At 38.9% G+C, this 12,009-nt stretch overlaps 1 long non-coding RNA gene across 3 annotated transcripts in view; it reads left to right on the forward strand.

The window, feature by feature from the left end:
• Positions 1-12,009, forward strand: part of LOC107203903 — a 68,888-nt gene that overhangs the window by 16,441 nt on the left and 40,438 nt on the right. Inside the window, exons 4-5 of one of the 3 annotated variants that reach the window (XR_004497320.1) lie at positions 1,744-1,888; positions 8,968-9,869. This is a non-coding gene — a long non-coding RNA (uncharacterized LOC107203903). Of the gene's footprint in view, positions 1-1,743; positions 3,424-8,967; positions 9,870-12,009 lie in introns of those variants that run through there. The other 2 variants (XR_004497318.1, XR_004497319.1) reach the window with 2 other exon arrangements.

Raw genomic sequence — 12,009 nt, forward strand, 5'->3', positions numbered from 1 at the left:
AGTAGACTCATAGTATGCAACCAATAAATTCCACTTCCTGCCTTCAGATCTCTGAGTCAGAGAGATGAAGGAAGATAAAGGAAAAAAGCACTCAGACAAAAGGGGTGAAAGTCATGTTTGGTCTTTTTGGAGAAAAATGAGAGTGGAACTGCTCTGACTGGGCTGTAATCAGAGTTGTTTCAATGGGGAGGGGTGGCAGGAGGTGGGACATTCCCTCTGCCAGATTTTGATTTAAACCTGAGCACAATGCTCAGGCACCTGTTGAGAGCTGAAAGCTTTTCTAGAGATTGTGGTGCTAATTGTTGCTCGAAGCTGGGGGATTATGTGTAACCCGAGCACCCAGCACTGCACTTCTCAGGGCAGCCCTGACAAGCACCGAGGGGGAAAGCTCCTCTGTTTTCTACTTTTAATGCCACAAAATAGGGATTTGTAAAGTTTGTCTTTAATCTCACCTTGCACTGATGGCCTCTGCAGAAAAAGAGCTACAATCTGCAAGTAAAGCCACTGTAAATGAAAGTATTTTAACTTCAAAAGAATATTATATCACATACATGGCTGAATAAAATCTCTCATTCTCTGTGCAATAGGACAATGTGTTGGGGTTTTTCCCTCCTCTTCTGCATTTTAAAAATATCTTTTATTGTATAAGCACAATTAATCTTAATGGATCCTCTGATGCCCAGAATTGCTGAGCTAATAGAGCAAACAAGAATTCATTTTATTCCTGTTTAAGTCTTTATTCACTTCACTGACCCATCCTGAGAACAGTGTATTTGAATATGAGGAGAATTCATGCAGTTTGTTCTTGTCCCAGTGAAGCAAAATGACTTGGATGGCATCAGCCTTTTCTCAGTTGTCTGAGGCCAGGCAGCAGAAAGCAGCCCTGGAGGAATTGTAACTGGGTGCCATGCAGAAGGAAGAGCTGTGAATCATGAAATTAAGCTTAAAACCTTGTTCTCCTTCACTTATAATCCAAAATAACTCTGGAAACTTCTTAATGTTTACATTAAAATGTGGTTATGGATGAAAGTTCAGCACAGATTTGGGGTTCTTAATTTATTATGGCCTAGAGTCTAATGAAAAATAAATAAGTAATTTATTGTAATGTTTCTTACATAAGCAGTGCAACCTGCCCTTGGAGAACATTGAGTTACTTTACAAGCAGATCAAACCAGCTGCATTCATTGTCTGGCCTGCTTTTTTTCCTAAAATTATCAATCTGTACTTAAAAAATCATTGTGGAAACACAAAGAAAAAGACCCAAAGAATAATGTTTCCTCCACAGGTGTGCCTTTGAAAGATACTGTGTAGCTATAGAACATGTAAATGTTCATGTGAAGTATGACAATTTTGGTGATAAAATTTTGATGACATTCTAGTACTGGGTTATTACATTAGAAAATTGTGTTGAATTCTCTTGTCTTCCCCCTTGATAACACCGGATTCTTGTCTGAAAGCTGCTTCATTTTCTGTACCAAAGTGCTTTGTATTTAGGACTAGCCCAGCTTTTGTCAAAAAAAGGCATCTGAATTTCAGTAGTATTTCTATTCATTTGTTTAATAACAAGAGCTCAAAAGATGAGCACAGAACATTCCTTTGCATCAAGGCAATGCCATTGGGTTGCAGAGACAGCTTTTAGTTTATACACCTACCTTGAACACGCTGCAGTTTACCCCCTTTTTTTCAAAAGGGAAATGATCCAAATATTTACAGCAGAAGCTAAAATGGAATTGTCTTATTTAGGTTCAAAGCCAGCAATGAAGACACAATTTCTGCAGTGAGGAGCTGGGTGTTGACTTGGTAACACTGGCAGAGAAAGGATTAACACCTGAGACTGATGAACACTGGATGAAAGTTCCTGTGTGCTTCAGCTGTGGCTTCCACCAAGGTAAAATATAAAACCTTCATCAGAACTGCAAAATCAAAGAGTTTATCTTGAATATTTCAGTGAAAGAACCATTATTTCTGCAAGTTCATAATTTTTGTTGTTTATTTACACTATTTGAAGGAGTGGAATGCATCACTTGCACTTGTCACCTTAAAAAAGTTCTATTGAAAATGCAAAAATAGTCTGGTTTGCCTGATTCATCTTATTATTAATGTTCAGTGTTTCCAGTGGGTTATCTACAGCTCACTGAGCAGGCAGACATAGTTTCATAAGGAGTATTCTTCAGTGCAATAGGGATAAATCTAAAGCACAAAATGTCATTTCAGTATGGTAGTTGCAGCAGCTTTGTATTATTTTAGCTCAGTGTGATTGCAAATACAAATATGCTAAAAAAGAACCAGGAGAAATGGTACATTTAAACACAACATTTTTAAAAGGCATAGTCACTTTCTTGTGTTAAAATCTACTCATCTATAGGCCTGGAAGTACTTAGAACACTCAGGTTTTTGAACAACTGACTGATTAAAAAAAATAAAAAGAGTGGTGAAAAGAAACCTTTTCGTTGAAGAAATGTGAAAGTAACATTTTTGGCAGGCTGCTTTGGGTGATGTCATTCTCTAGAATGTGCTAAAGTCTGGTATTTTACAAGAAGTGATTTCTCAAGGCAAGCAGAGCCCATGGGCACTTAGTGCTGCTCTCAACTTCAGCCAGCAAGACCTGTGCATCTTTCCACCCTGTTTGATGTAATAAACCATGTACACCCCCAAACATGGCACTCAGACTTTATTAAAATAATGTGTAAACACATTTAAATGTACCTTTACATGCTTCAAATCCATTTGTTGTGTGGGTTTTTCTCTTGGCTGAGGATCTGCTCAATGCCAGTGTTGGGTATTCATTGCCTTCTGTATTAATTCAGTGTTAAAGTGATTGGATTCTGTGTAAATTATCCAAGAGGGAGCAAAAATCCACTCATCTTTGGAGGCTTAAAGGATTGTCCCATTAAGGGCCAATAAATGTAGATCACTTGTGTGAAAATACAGTGAATATTTGTATTTGTTGCATTTTAAATCACTGCTTTTCTTCCATCAATTTGAAACACTGGGCACAATAGTGTGGAATATTAAATATTTTATTTAAGTATTTTATTTTAAAAACTGTAAAGGATACAGCTGATAGTAGTGAAACCTCAGGGCCTGATTCTGCAGAAATTTTGTGGATTGGTAACAGAATAAGGTGTCCCTTGATTGGCCTTGTGGTTATTGCATCTGAGAGGAAAACTGCTGCATACTTTTCCTTCTGAGATTTACTTCTAGTGACAAATACCATGGCAACAGTCTGAGTAAAATTTTTGTTACTAGGTATATATTAAAATAATGTTCTATCAGACATCAGTGTCTCATGAGGAGGTTTATTCCTTATTTCTGTTTGCTAGCATGAAAGTATTGATTTGGTACTTTGATTTGGGGACTTTCTGCATCTATTAATGAAAATCTGTTTTCTCACTTCTTCCCCAGAAGATGTCAATCAATGTGAAACCACTGCATAAAGGTCTGGGGGGAAAAAAAAATCCCATCACAGCCTCTAAAGCTTTATCAAGTCTTATTGACATGAAAAAAAATGCATATATTTGATCTAAGCTCAGTGGACACCTTTTACTTTAAGACTATCATTTTATAATGTTGAATATTCTTAACATTAGTGTATTTAAAAACCAATATTTTGGAAGATTTATGCCTGTAACAGATTATAGCAACTCTTCAGCTGTGGAATCCCAAAAGAGTAGCGCTTGTTATAAACACACCTGCATGATGGTGGAGGGTGCATCAAGAGCTCAGATTTTGTCCCAAAGATCTCAGGTAGGTTACAGCAGAGGAAGGCTGTGGCAGCATTTGAAAAATGGAGTTAAGACAAAAATTCCAACATTTCTTCTCATTCCCCACATGAGCCCTGGATGAAGGATGTTTAAAGCTGTCTGAGAATCAATGTTTGAAAATGTCTACTCATGTAAATGATTTTTTTTTCAGGGTTCACAAAATGAAGCACAAAATTTTGTCTGATTCTGTTTCAAAGGATTTATCAATATTCTTCATTGGTACCATGAGCCATTTAACACTCAATAAACTCATCAGGTGCTGAAGGTCTAATTTAATTAAAAAAAAAGTCACTACCAGCAGGCTCAGTTTCCACTATCACTGTAGGACTCCTTGTCTGTCATAACCAAAGCAGAAATTTGGAGCTTTGTGCCTGGTGTTCAACAAATAATTACATTTAAAAGCAGGTAATTTTAGTAAGTCTTCATTAACAAAATGCAAAAGCATTTTTGTTATGACTACTAGACCTTTCTAATAAAAAGAAATAATCGATGTATATTTGAAATATAATAGGCTTAGTATCCAATTGCAAAATGTAAATAAGTGTAATGGAGATTTCTGTAATTAGTCAATATTTTTATCATTTGTATGGTCTGGGACATGTCCAGCTGTGTTTGGATGTTTAAATGTGTCCTTGGAACCTGCTCTGCCTCTGCAAAAGCTCTTGGGAGCAGCTGCTGCCTGGGCTGGCCTTGCTGGGGTACAGGAGGATTCTCCCCTTTGTTTTGAGCTGAGATTTTATTAGGCTGCCCTGTAAATCAGAGGGATGGATGCCTGCTGAGTCCACTCTGAAGCTGGGATTTTTGGTTATTGCTGCACTGAACTTGGATTTTGGTGTTTTAAAGCTTTGGGAGCTCGACTGTATTGAGTTATTTGTGAGCAAGCAGGAGTTGTGAGAGATTCAGCCCCATTTGCTGACAAATCCAACAGACACACCTACAGTCAGGAGTGTCCTACAACAGCCTCATGCATCTGTAGGTCACACTGAAAATGAGAGAGGAGAGACCTTCATCTAGGGGAAAACTGCTTTATCATATTGTATAACCCATGTCCTCCATTTCCATTGTAGGGCTAATTTCCTCAGGATTTGGACTTTCTGGGAGTCTTGTTTTAATTTTACAATGTAAAGAATTACAGGGGCAGAGACCGTGTCTTATTTATTGCTTTTATGAGTCATTTAGTTCATTTTTGGATGCTTGACAGATAATGTGTTTGATTGCATCATGTGGTACACCAGGTCTGGAGGAAAACAGACTTTCAACTCTGTAATGAAGTCTTAAGTTTGATTTAATGTTTACTCATTCAACAGCAGATGCAGGCCAGAATTCAGCTCATTTAAATTCTATGGGCTGGCTCAGCCAAAGGCAATATAAAATCAAGTATCATCAGTGTACATCTAATAGTTCACACTGTGTAATGCTGTCTAGATTTTCACCATTAATGTTCTTGGACTAAACATGGAGCATTGGATAGAAGAAAACTTGGATGGATTTCAGCTGGAAAATATTCCCAGTATCTAAGTATTCTATAGAATAACATGTTAATGGTTGTCACTTTGCAGTAGTCCATATTCGCTCCATATTTCTCAATTGTTGAGCCCTGCTCTAATTAACCTCTCAATAAAACACAACAAAACCTTTCTCCTTTTTTTTTTCCTCCCACCCCACTTGTGTGGGCTTTGGAAAGCCAGAGTTGTGGAAATATCAACAAATTAATTCTTAACAGAATAATTGAGCTGACAGCTAAAGAGATGCTCACTTTCTCAAGCACTTAAAAAATTAATTCTTTTGTTAGAATTTTGTTCTCCATTATTGATTTTTCCATTGAGTGAAGCTGAGTGTGGTGCAGAGGGCTGGGATGCTTTTGGCCAGGCCTGGGGATGTGGTGTTCAGCCTTAGCAGCTGAGGGAGGAGCTCTGGATTCCTTTTCTTCCTGAGAGATGTGGCAGTGGTCAGTTTGAGGACAGACCTCATTCTGGGGCACGTGCTCAGCCAAGGAAATTCAATCAAGTTGTGTCATGGGAGCAAAGATCCCAACCTGCAGTGGCTGGGGAGTGCCAGAAAGGCAGGGCAGCCCTGCCTGTGGTTAAACTCTTGTGTCAAATGGGTGAATTTACAGTTTTGGTGTTGGGGCTGCCACAGCTCGTTCAGTCCCAGGGGTGCCTTGGGATCTGAGCTTCCAATCTCCCTGAGAAACCTCAGGGAGCTCAGCCATGGCAAAGGGTTAACGAAGAAAAAGGACTTAAATGTGGTGGAACGTTAATTGGGCCTTCCAGGTAATGAAGAGAGTTCCAAAGGGGAGAGGCCTAAGTGGTCAGGTCCAAATAATGCAAAACTGGCTTAATATATTTGATTCAGATTTATAACACATCTCAATTGAATGGCTGGACAAAATCACACAAGTTAATTTGGACTTCCAGAGCAAGATCAGGGAAGGGAGACCAAAGCTGCTCCTAGGAGACCATAGAATTCATTAGTTAATCTTAATCATTTACTGGAGAAGTTAAAATAAATTGTCTTTATTGAGGAGAATGAAAGTTGGAAACTATTTTTGTGCATTTTTGTGTTTTAACAACTGATCCTAAACCAGCTTATGACACATGAGAAGATAAATTCCAAATCTGAGTTGTCTAACTGGCATTAGATACAGGCACTAACTGGAGAATTATGCCCATCCAAAGCTGGAGGTTTTTTCCAAAAATGGATTTCTAGAATTTAAAAAAAAAAAAAAAATAAAAATCTTTGTAGCCATATGAATGAATGAGCTGGAATTTTATTATGACTAATATCTTTATAGAAATGCCAGACACATTCAGGCATTAAAGACTAATAATGTGGCTTAGATCAAGGGGTGATTTGTAGATGATTTGTTTTTTCAGGTTGCATTTTTTGTTGATAAATTGCTGTGTTTCGAAGGACATAAGGCCTAATGTCAGCATAACCTGCTTCTGAGAAGATAAAGGGAATATCTGTCACTTATTTTGAAATCTTTAATCGCAGCTGGGGAAGTTCAAATATTTTCCTTTTAACTGCAATAACTCAAATTTCCAAATTTCAGCTCTGTTCTTGGATCAATAGTAGGTAATAATATTCTGGTTGAGTTATCAGACAGTTTGTTCCAGAGCCTTTGTATTTAGGTTTATTAGACACAATCCCAAGCTTACAGAAGGAATTCTTCATTCTTTTTAGTGCTACTACTTTTATCCAAAATGTTACATATATGAGGTAAAACAGTTTATTGGGTACTCTAGGAAGATTGATAATTCTCTTGCTCATTATAATTCTTTATATTGTATGTCAAAATTCCCTAGAGACTCCTGGGGACTCATCCATGCCTCTGTGTGCACACAACCTGCTCTTGACTTTACCTTTTGAACTCTGTATGTGTTTGTTGCTGTTAAAAGAGCAAACCCCATGCACCAGAGGTCCTCATGAGCTGCCAGATCATGTTCCCCCATGTAAAGATGTTTTTAAAGGAATAATGTGAGTTGAAGCACTGTCAGACCAGAGCTTCCAAAAATGTCTGTAGTAACCACTAAAATGTTGACTCAAGGGCTGGGTTGTTTCTCTAAGCATTTTGAACAGGTAGTTTCTAAGGAACAAACCCAGAAAGAGAAGGCAAAATTGTTTTCCCTGAAGCCTGTGATAATATGTACGATGTTTTAAGCAGGGCTGGTATTTGCTTCTTGCTTAATGGCTGTATCTTGATTTGTAGCTCTTGCCAGGGCTTGGTCTCATGCACTCTGACCACATCTGCTCAAAGCCAGAGGACTTGCTGGCAAAGGAGCAGGAATTCTTTCAACAGCTCTTTGAGTAAGGATCAGCTACTTTTAATTTACCATGGGATGAACACATTTACATGATGTTCCCACAGCACAGGTGATGCACCCTAAAGGTTCAGAAAGTTTACCCTGTGCTGATTTGTTCATGTATCTCTGTTTTAGTTTTCTGGTAGCTGCTTTATTGTGTGAATCAGCTGTAATTACCATGAACAACATGTTTGTCATGTAAAGGAGACAAAACATTTTTTAAAGACATTTTAAAATTTCATTAGATTAAATATCATTATGGTGAAACACACCATTCTGTAACTTCCTCTGAAAGCTTAGCAAACAGCATTTATAATTAAACACGTTGTGCTTTCCCTGTATTCCTTTTGTATTACACAAATGGTTGGAGCAGAAAATGGTCACGAAAGCCAGGAGTGCCTAATAACTGGTGTGATAGAAAAGCAAATTGGTAGCTCAGTACCTTTTAAAACAGCTGTAAAGTTTTTACTTGGTAGCAGAAGTCAATTGATTTTTTCCTTTCTTCCTTACTTTGCTTTTGGGCTGTAGTCTGAGGATATTTTTTTTTTCCTGCCACAGCTGCCTGCGAAAGCGCCAGGTTTGGCAGCTCCCACCTGTGTAAGCACTTGAGGTAGAGTGGTGTGAATTAGCCAAAAACTCAAACTGTTATGCACCGAGGTGGCTGAGGAGGGAGCTGCTACCAGGAGGGGTTTCCTGCCGTGTCAACTAAAAACATTTTTATAAATATGGAACTCTCGTTTTTGACTTTGGCTGTCTTGTGTATATTCAGGGCTCTTTATGTGAGATTTTTGTTTCATTGTCCAATTTGGAAATCAGCTGGACTCCCCTGGCCTTTGCCCTTGGAAGCTTTGTTGCTTTTACATATTCGTGTATTGCACCAACATCAGTAACAGCTGGGAACATGAAACACAAAACTAAACTTTCGAGAAGGGGATTGAGCATTTTTATCATGGCAATTTTTATTTAAAAAAAAAATAAAAAAAATCTCTTGACTTTTGCCTTGTTAAAGTGTTCCCATGCCCACTTAGATTGGGCCACTGGAAATCACCTTCCACTGCCCAACCGGCTCAATCCACAGAGAGCATACTTTAATTTCCATCTTTTCTGTGAGCAATGGGAACAGCATGAGCCTGTTGCAAATGCACACCTTAAACATCTCGATTCTGTGGCTGGTTTCAGGTTGTATTTATTATTTATTCCTTGGGGTTTGTTGCTGCAGAAATAAACTGCTCTCTTTCTGCTCTGCAGCCCTGGGTATCCACCTTGGGCTTTTCCCTTCCTGAGGAGGGATTTTCTAGAGGCATTGAGACCACAAGATCTAAAAACTAGTGAAGTCTACCCCATTAGCCAGGACTAAAGGAAGGGAAATTTCAGGTTTCTTATTGTTGTGTTTGCAGCCAGCTCTGGTGATGGATGTACAGACCAAAACCAGGTGAGCAAGGACCCAAATCACAGTTGGAGTGGTCACCGTGTTTATCCAGAAGCTGAAATCTTAAAATGGAATCTTAAATAGAAGATCTTAAATCTTAAAGAGAAGCTTTTCTCAAAGTACAGCTCAGACAAAGAACATTGAGGAGTGTTTATGAAATGTCGTCTTTGGGCAAGAGGGTAAATCCACGCAACGAGGAATTTTGAATCTGGATTTGCCTGTGCATTTTTTTCACGTTTGTAGCTGTGTGGATGAACTCCTTTGTGCCAAGTCAAAGTCCCCCTCTGGAAAGCAAATGTTTTCTTGGTTCTTGCCCCTCTGGAGGACACGGGGAGGGGTGGAGCTGAAGCAGGTGGTTGCTACTAGAGGTGGTTGTTACTATATTTGAGCACCACCTTGGCCTCGGACTGAGAATTGCTCTTGGGGAGAAGGGTTGCTTTGGCAAAAGGGGAAAGTGTTACCTGGGATTAACAGCAATCCCTGCTGCTCCTGTTATCTGGTGTTTGTGTTGTTGCTGACAAGTGATGGTCCTGCTTTGGTTAATGCCAGTCAGTCCCATTTAATGCTGGGATGTGGAGAAGCCACGTGATTTATGGGCCACAATTGTCAAAGAGAACAATTCATTAAGCTCCTAAATCTGTTGAGTCCTCCTTATTTCTTTTTAACTCAGTCTAGTGTGTTCCCTTATTGCCATCTTAAAGATATTGTAGCTGCCCAAATCTGTTCATATTTCTGTAATCCATCTGTGTTACTGAACACCTTGTTTTTCACTGCCAGCTTTGGCTGGGAGTTTCATGATTCAACAGAGAAGTTTTACTTACAAAAAACCTGTCTCAATTATAAAAGGCTTTAGAGGGATAGGGCATAGTTCAGGAGTCCTTCCTTTAGATTCTAACTGTTGAATCTGGGATCCAGTGTGAATACATGATGCTATCTTGGACCTAGGAGTTGGATGTGTTCTTTTCCTTATTTACCTGTAGCTGATTATCCTTGGTTTATGTGGCTGGAGTTTGTGCAGTGAACTATCATGGGTAACTGAAAATTTTGTGTTAATAAATTGAAGCATGTTTCCAGGTTGGGTCATTGGCCATTTGAGCTGGGACAGTCACTTGAGGGGGAGCAGCTTCTGTCTTTACAGTGGTTTGAACAGTCGAGTTCAAAAGTTACAAACCCAGTCTAGCAGTCTGCACAGTTATTATGGGCCAAAAAGAAAGTATTTACAAAGAAAAAGAATTCAAAACAACCAAAAATAACCACACCACATCTAGTTATTGTAAACAAACTCTGTGCAAATTTATATCCCATGCAGTATCACTGCCTTTACCACAGATGCACAGTGTGAATCAGTGACTGCAGTGATTCATTCTGCAGTTCTTTCCTTTCCTTGCTTTATTTTTTTTAGCATAAATGTGACACTTGCAGAAATCAAGGAGAAAAAACCATTTGGCTTTGGCAACAGCATAGTGTGGGTAGAGAGTATAAAATTCCAAACACAGCTGTGCCAATGTGCTTCAGTCCTAACTTACAACATTTCCTGCTCTTCCAGAGCTGGGGCTGTCTCAGGGATTGCCAGTCATGACACTTTTTATGGTGGTTTTGTGCTGTGCACCAGTGGGGACCAGAATGAAACCAGCAGACTAATTTTAGTTCATGATCTGAGGTTTTGAATCCAGGTCTGCAGAAGTGAAAGATTAGTGTGTATTAGCTCACTGAAAATTTGAGCCCACTCTCCAGCTGGACTGCCTTGACCACCTGCTAACTTGTTGATATGGTGAGAGATTGGGCACTTTGGATCCAATTCTGACCTCATGTGCCCTGGTGCAACTTCCACGGGTTTGTAAAATCAGTTTCAATTGTTTGATTTAAAATTTAGTTAGGCCTAGACCTCTCTGCTCTTTATTATTCTAAATAAAACCATAGCACATTTACTTTTTGCTTGTATAACCTTTTCCCTTTTCCTTCTAATTTTTCAGTTTCCTAAGCCATCCTTTTTCTACTGGTCTTGCTTTTCACAATGCCACCAAAAAATAGCTTTGTGTTTGTCTGCTGCAATCCTTTCTTCCTTCAGTGGTATGGAATGTACCTAAAATGAGTTTGTTGTCTTGGTATTGCCTTTTCTGTGCCATTATAAAGTTTCATGGCAATAATTCAGAGACTGGATAGAGCATCCTGTTTTGTCATTGCTTCAGAAAAGGAGAGCATTGAATGTATGGGATGGTCTGCAGGTGGATCATGGCATCTTATTCAGAATCAGCTACGGTATTTCAAATCCTTGGATGCTCTCTATGAGTCCTGAAGGGAATTTGCCTGTTTCCAGTTGCATGTGAGGACTTTAGAGCAAGTTCTTACCTCCTGGATAAGTCACTGACCTGGAATGGCTTCATTTCCTAGCTCTGACACAGATTTCCTCTGTAGTTTTGACCATATCATTCAATTGCTTGAAGGCTGGATTTCCTTATCAGTGTGCTGTCTCCAGATAACAGAGCCTCCTTGCATCCCAGCAGCTCTGGAAATAGGTGCACGCCAATTTGTTTGGCAGAACACACAAAGACCTTGTTGTTTCAGGGAAGCTAAATCTTTGCATGCCTTCAACTCTGTTAACTTGTCCAGTGTTTACAGAGGCAATCAGATTTTCAGAAATTAATCATAATTTTTTCTTGACTGGTTAGTGGCACCAAGTAAAGAAACACGTCAGCATAGTACTTTCCCTATTTTATTTAGTATTTTTCCTGTAATTTAAAGGCTGTTTTTAAGTTGCTTGAAGTGAATGAAACTGCTTGTTCATTTCCAATTTAAAAAAAAAATTAGAGTAACTTATGTTTGCCCATGTAGAACAGAAGAATGCTTTAATTTTTTTATTTATAATGAGGCCACTACTATATTAGACTGTATTTTCTAAAACACATTCCCACATCAAGAATTAAAAATCGCTATTCTTGACCCGACTAAAATTCAGGTGCCTGTATTTGGGAAAGAGGGTGAGCAGAGGGCTGGAGAAGCTCTGAGGAGC

The sequence above is a fragment of the Parus major genome, chromosome 4A, assembly GCF_001522545.3.
Source record: "Parus major isolate Abel chromosome 4A, Parus_major1.1, whole genome shotgun sequence".
In the NCBI taxonomy this organism is placed as follows: Eukaryota; Metazoa; Chordata; class Aves; order Passeriformes; family Paridae; genus Parus; species Parus major.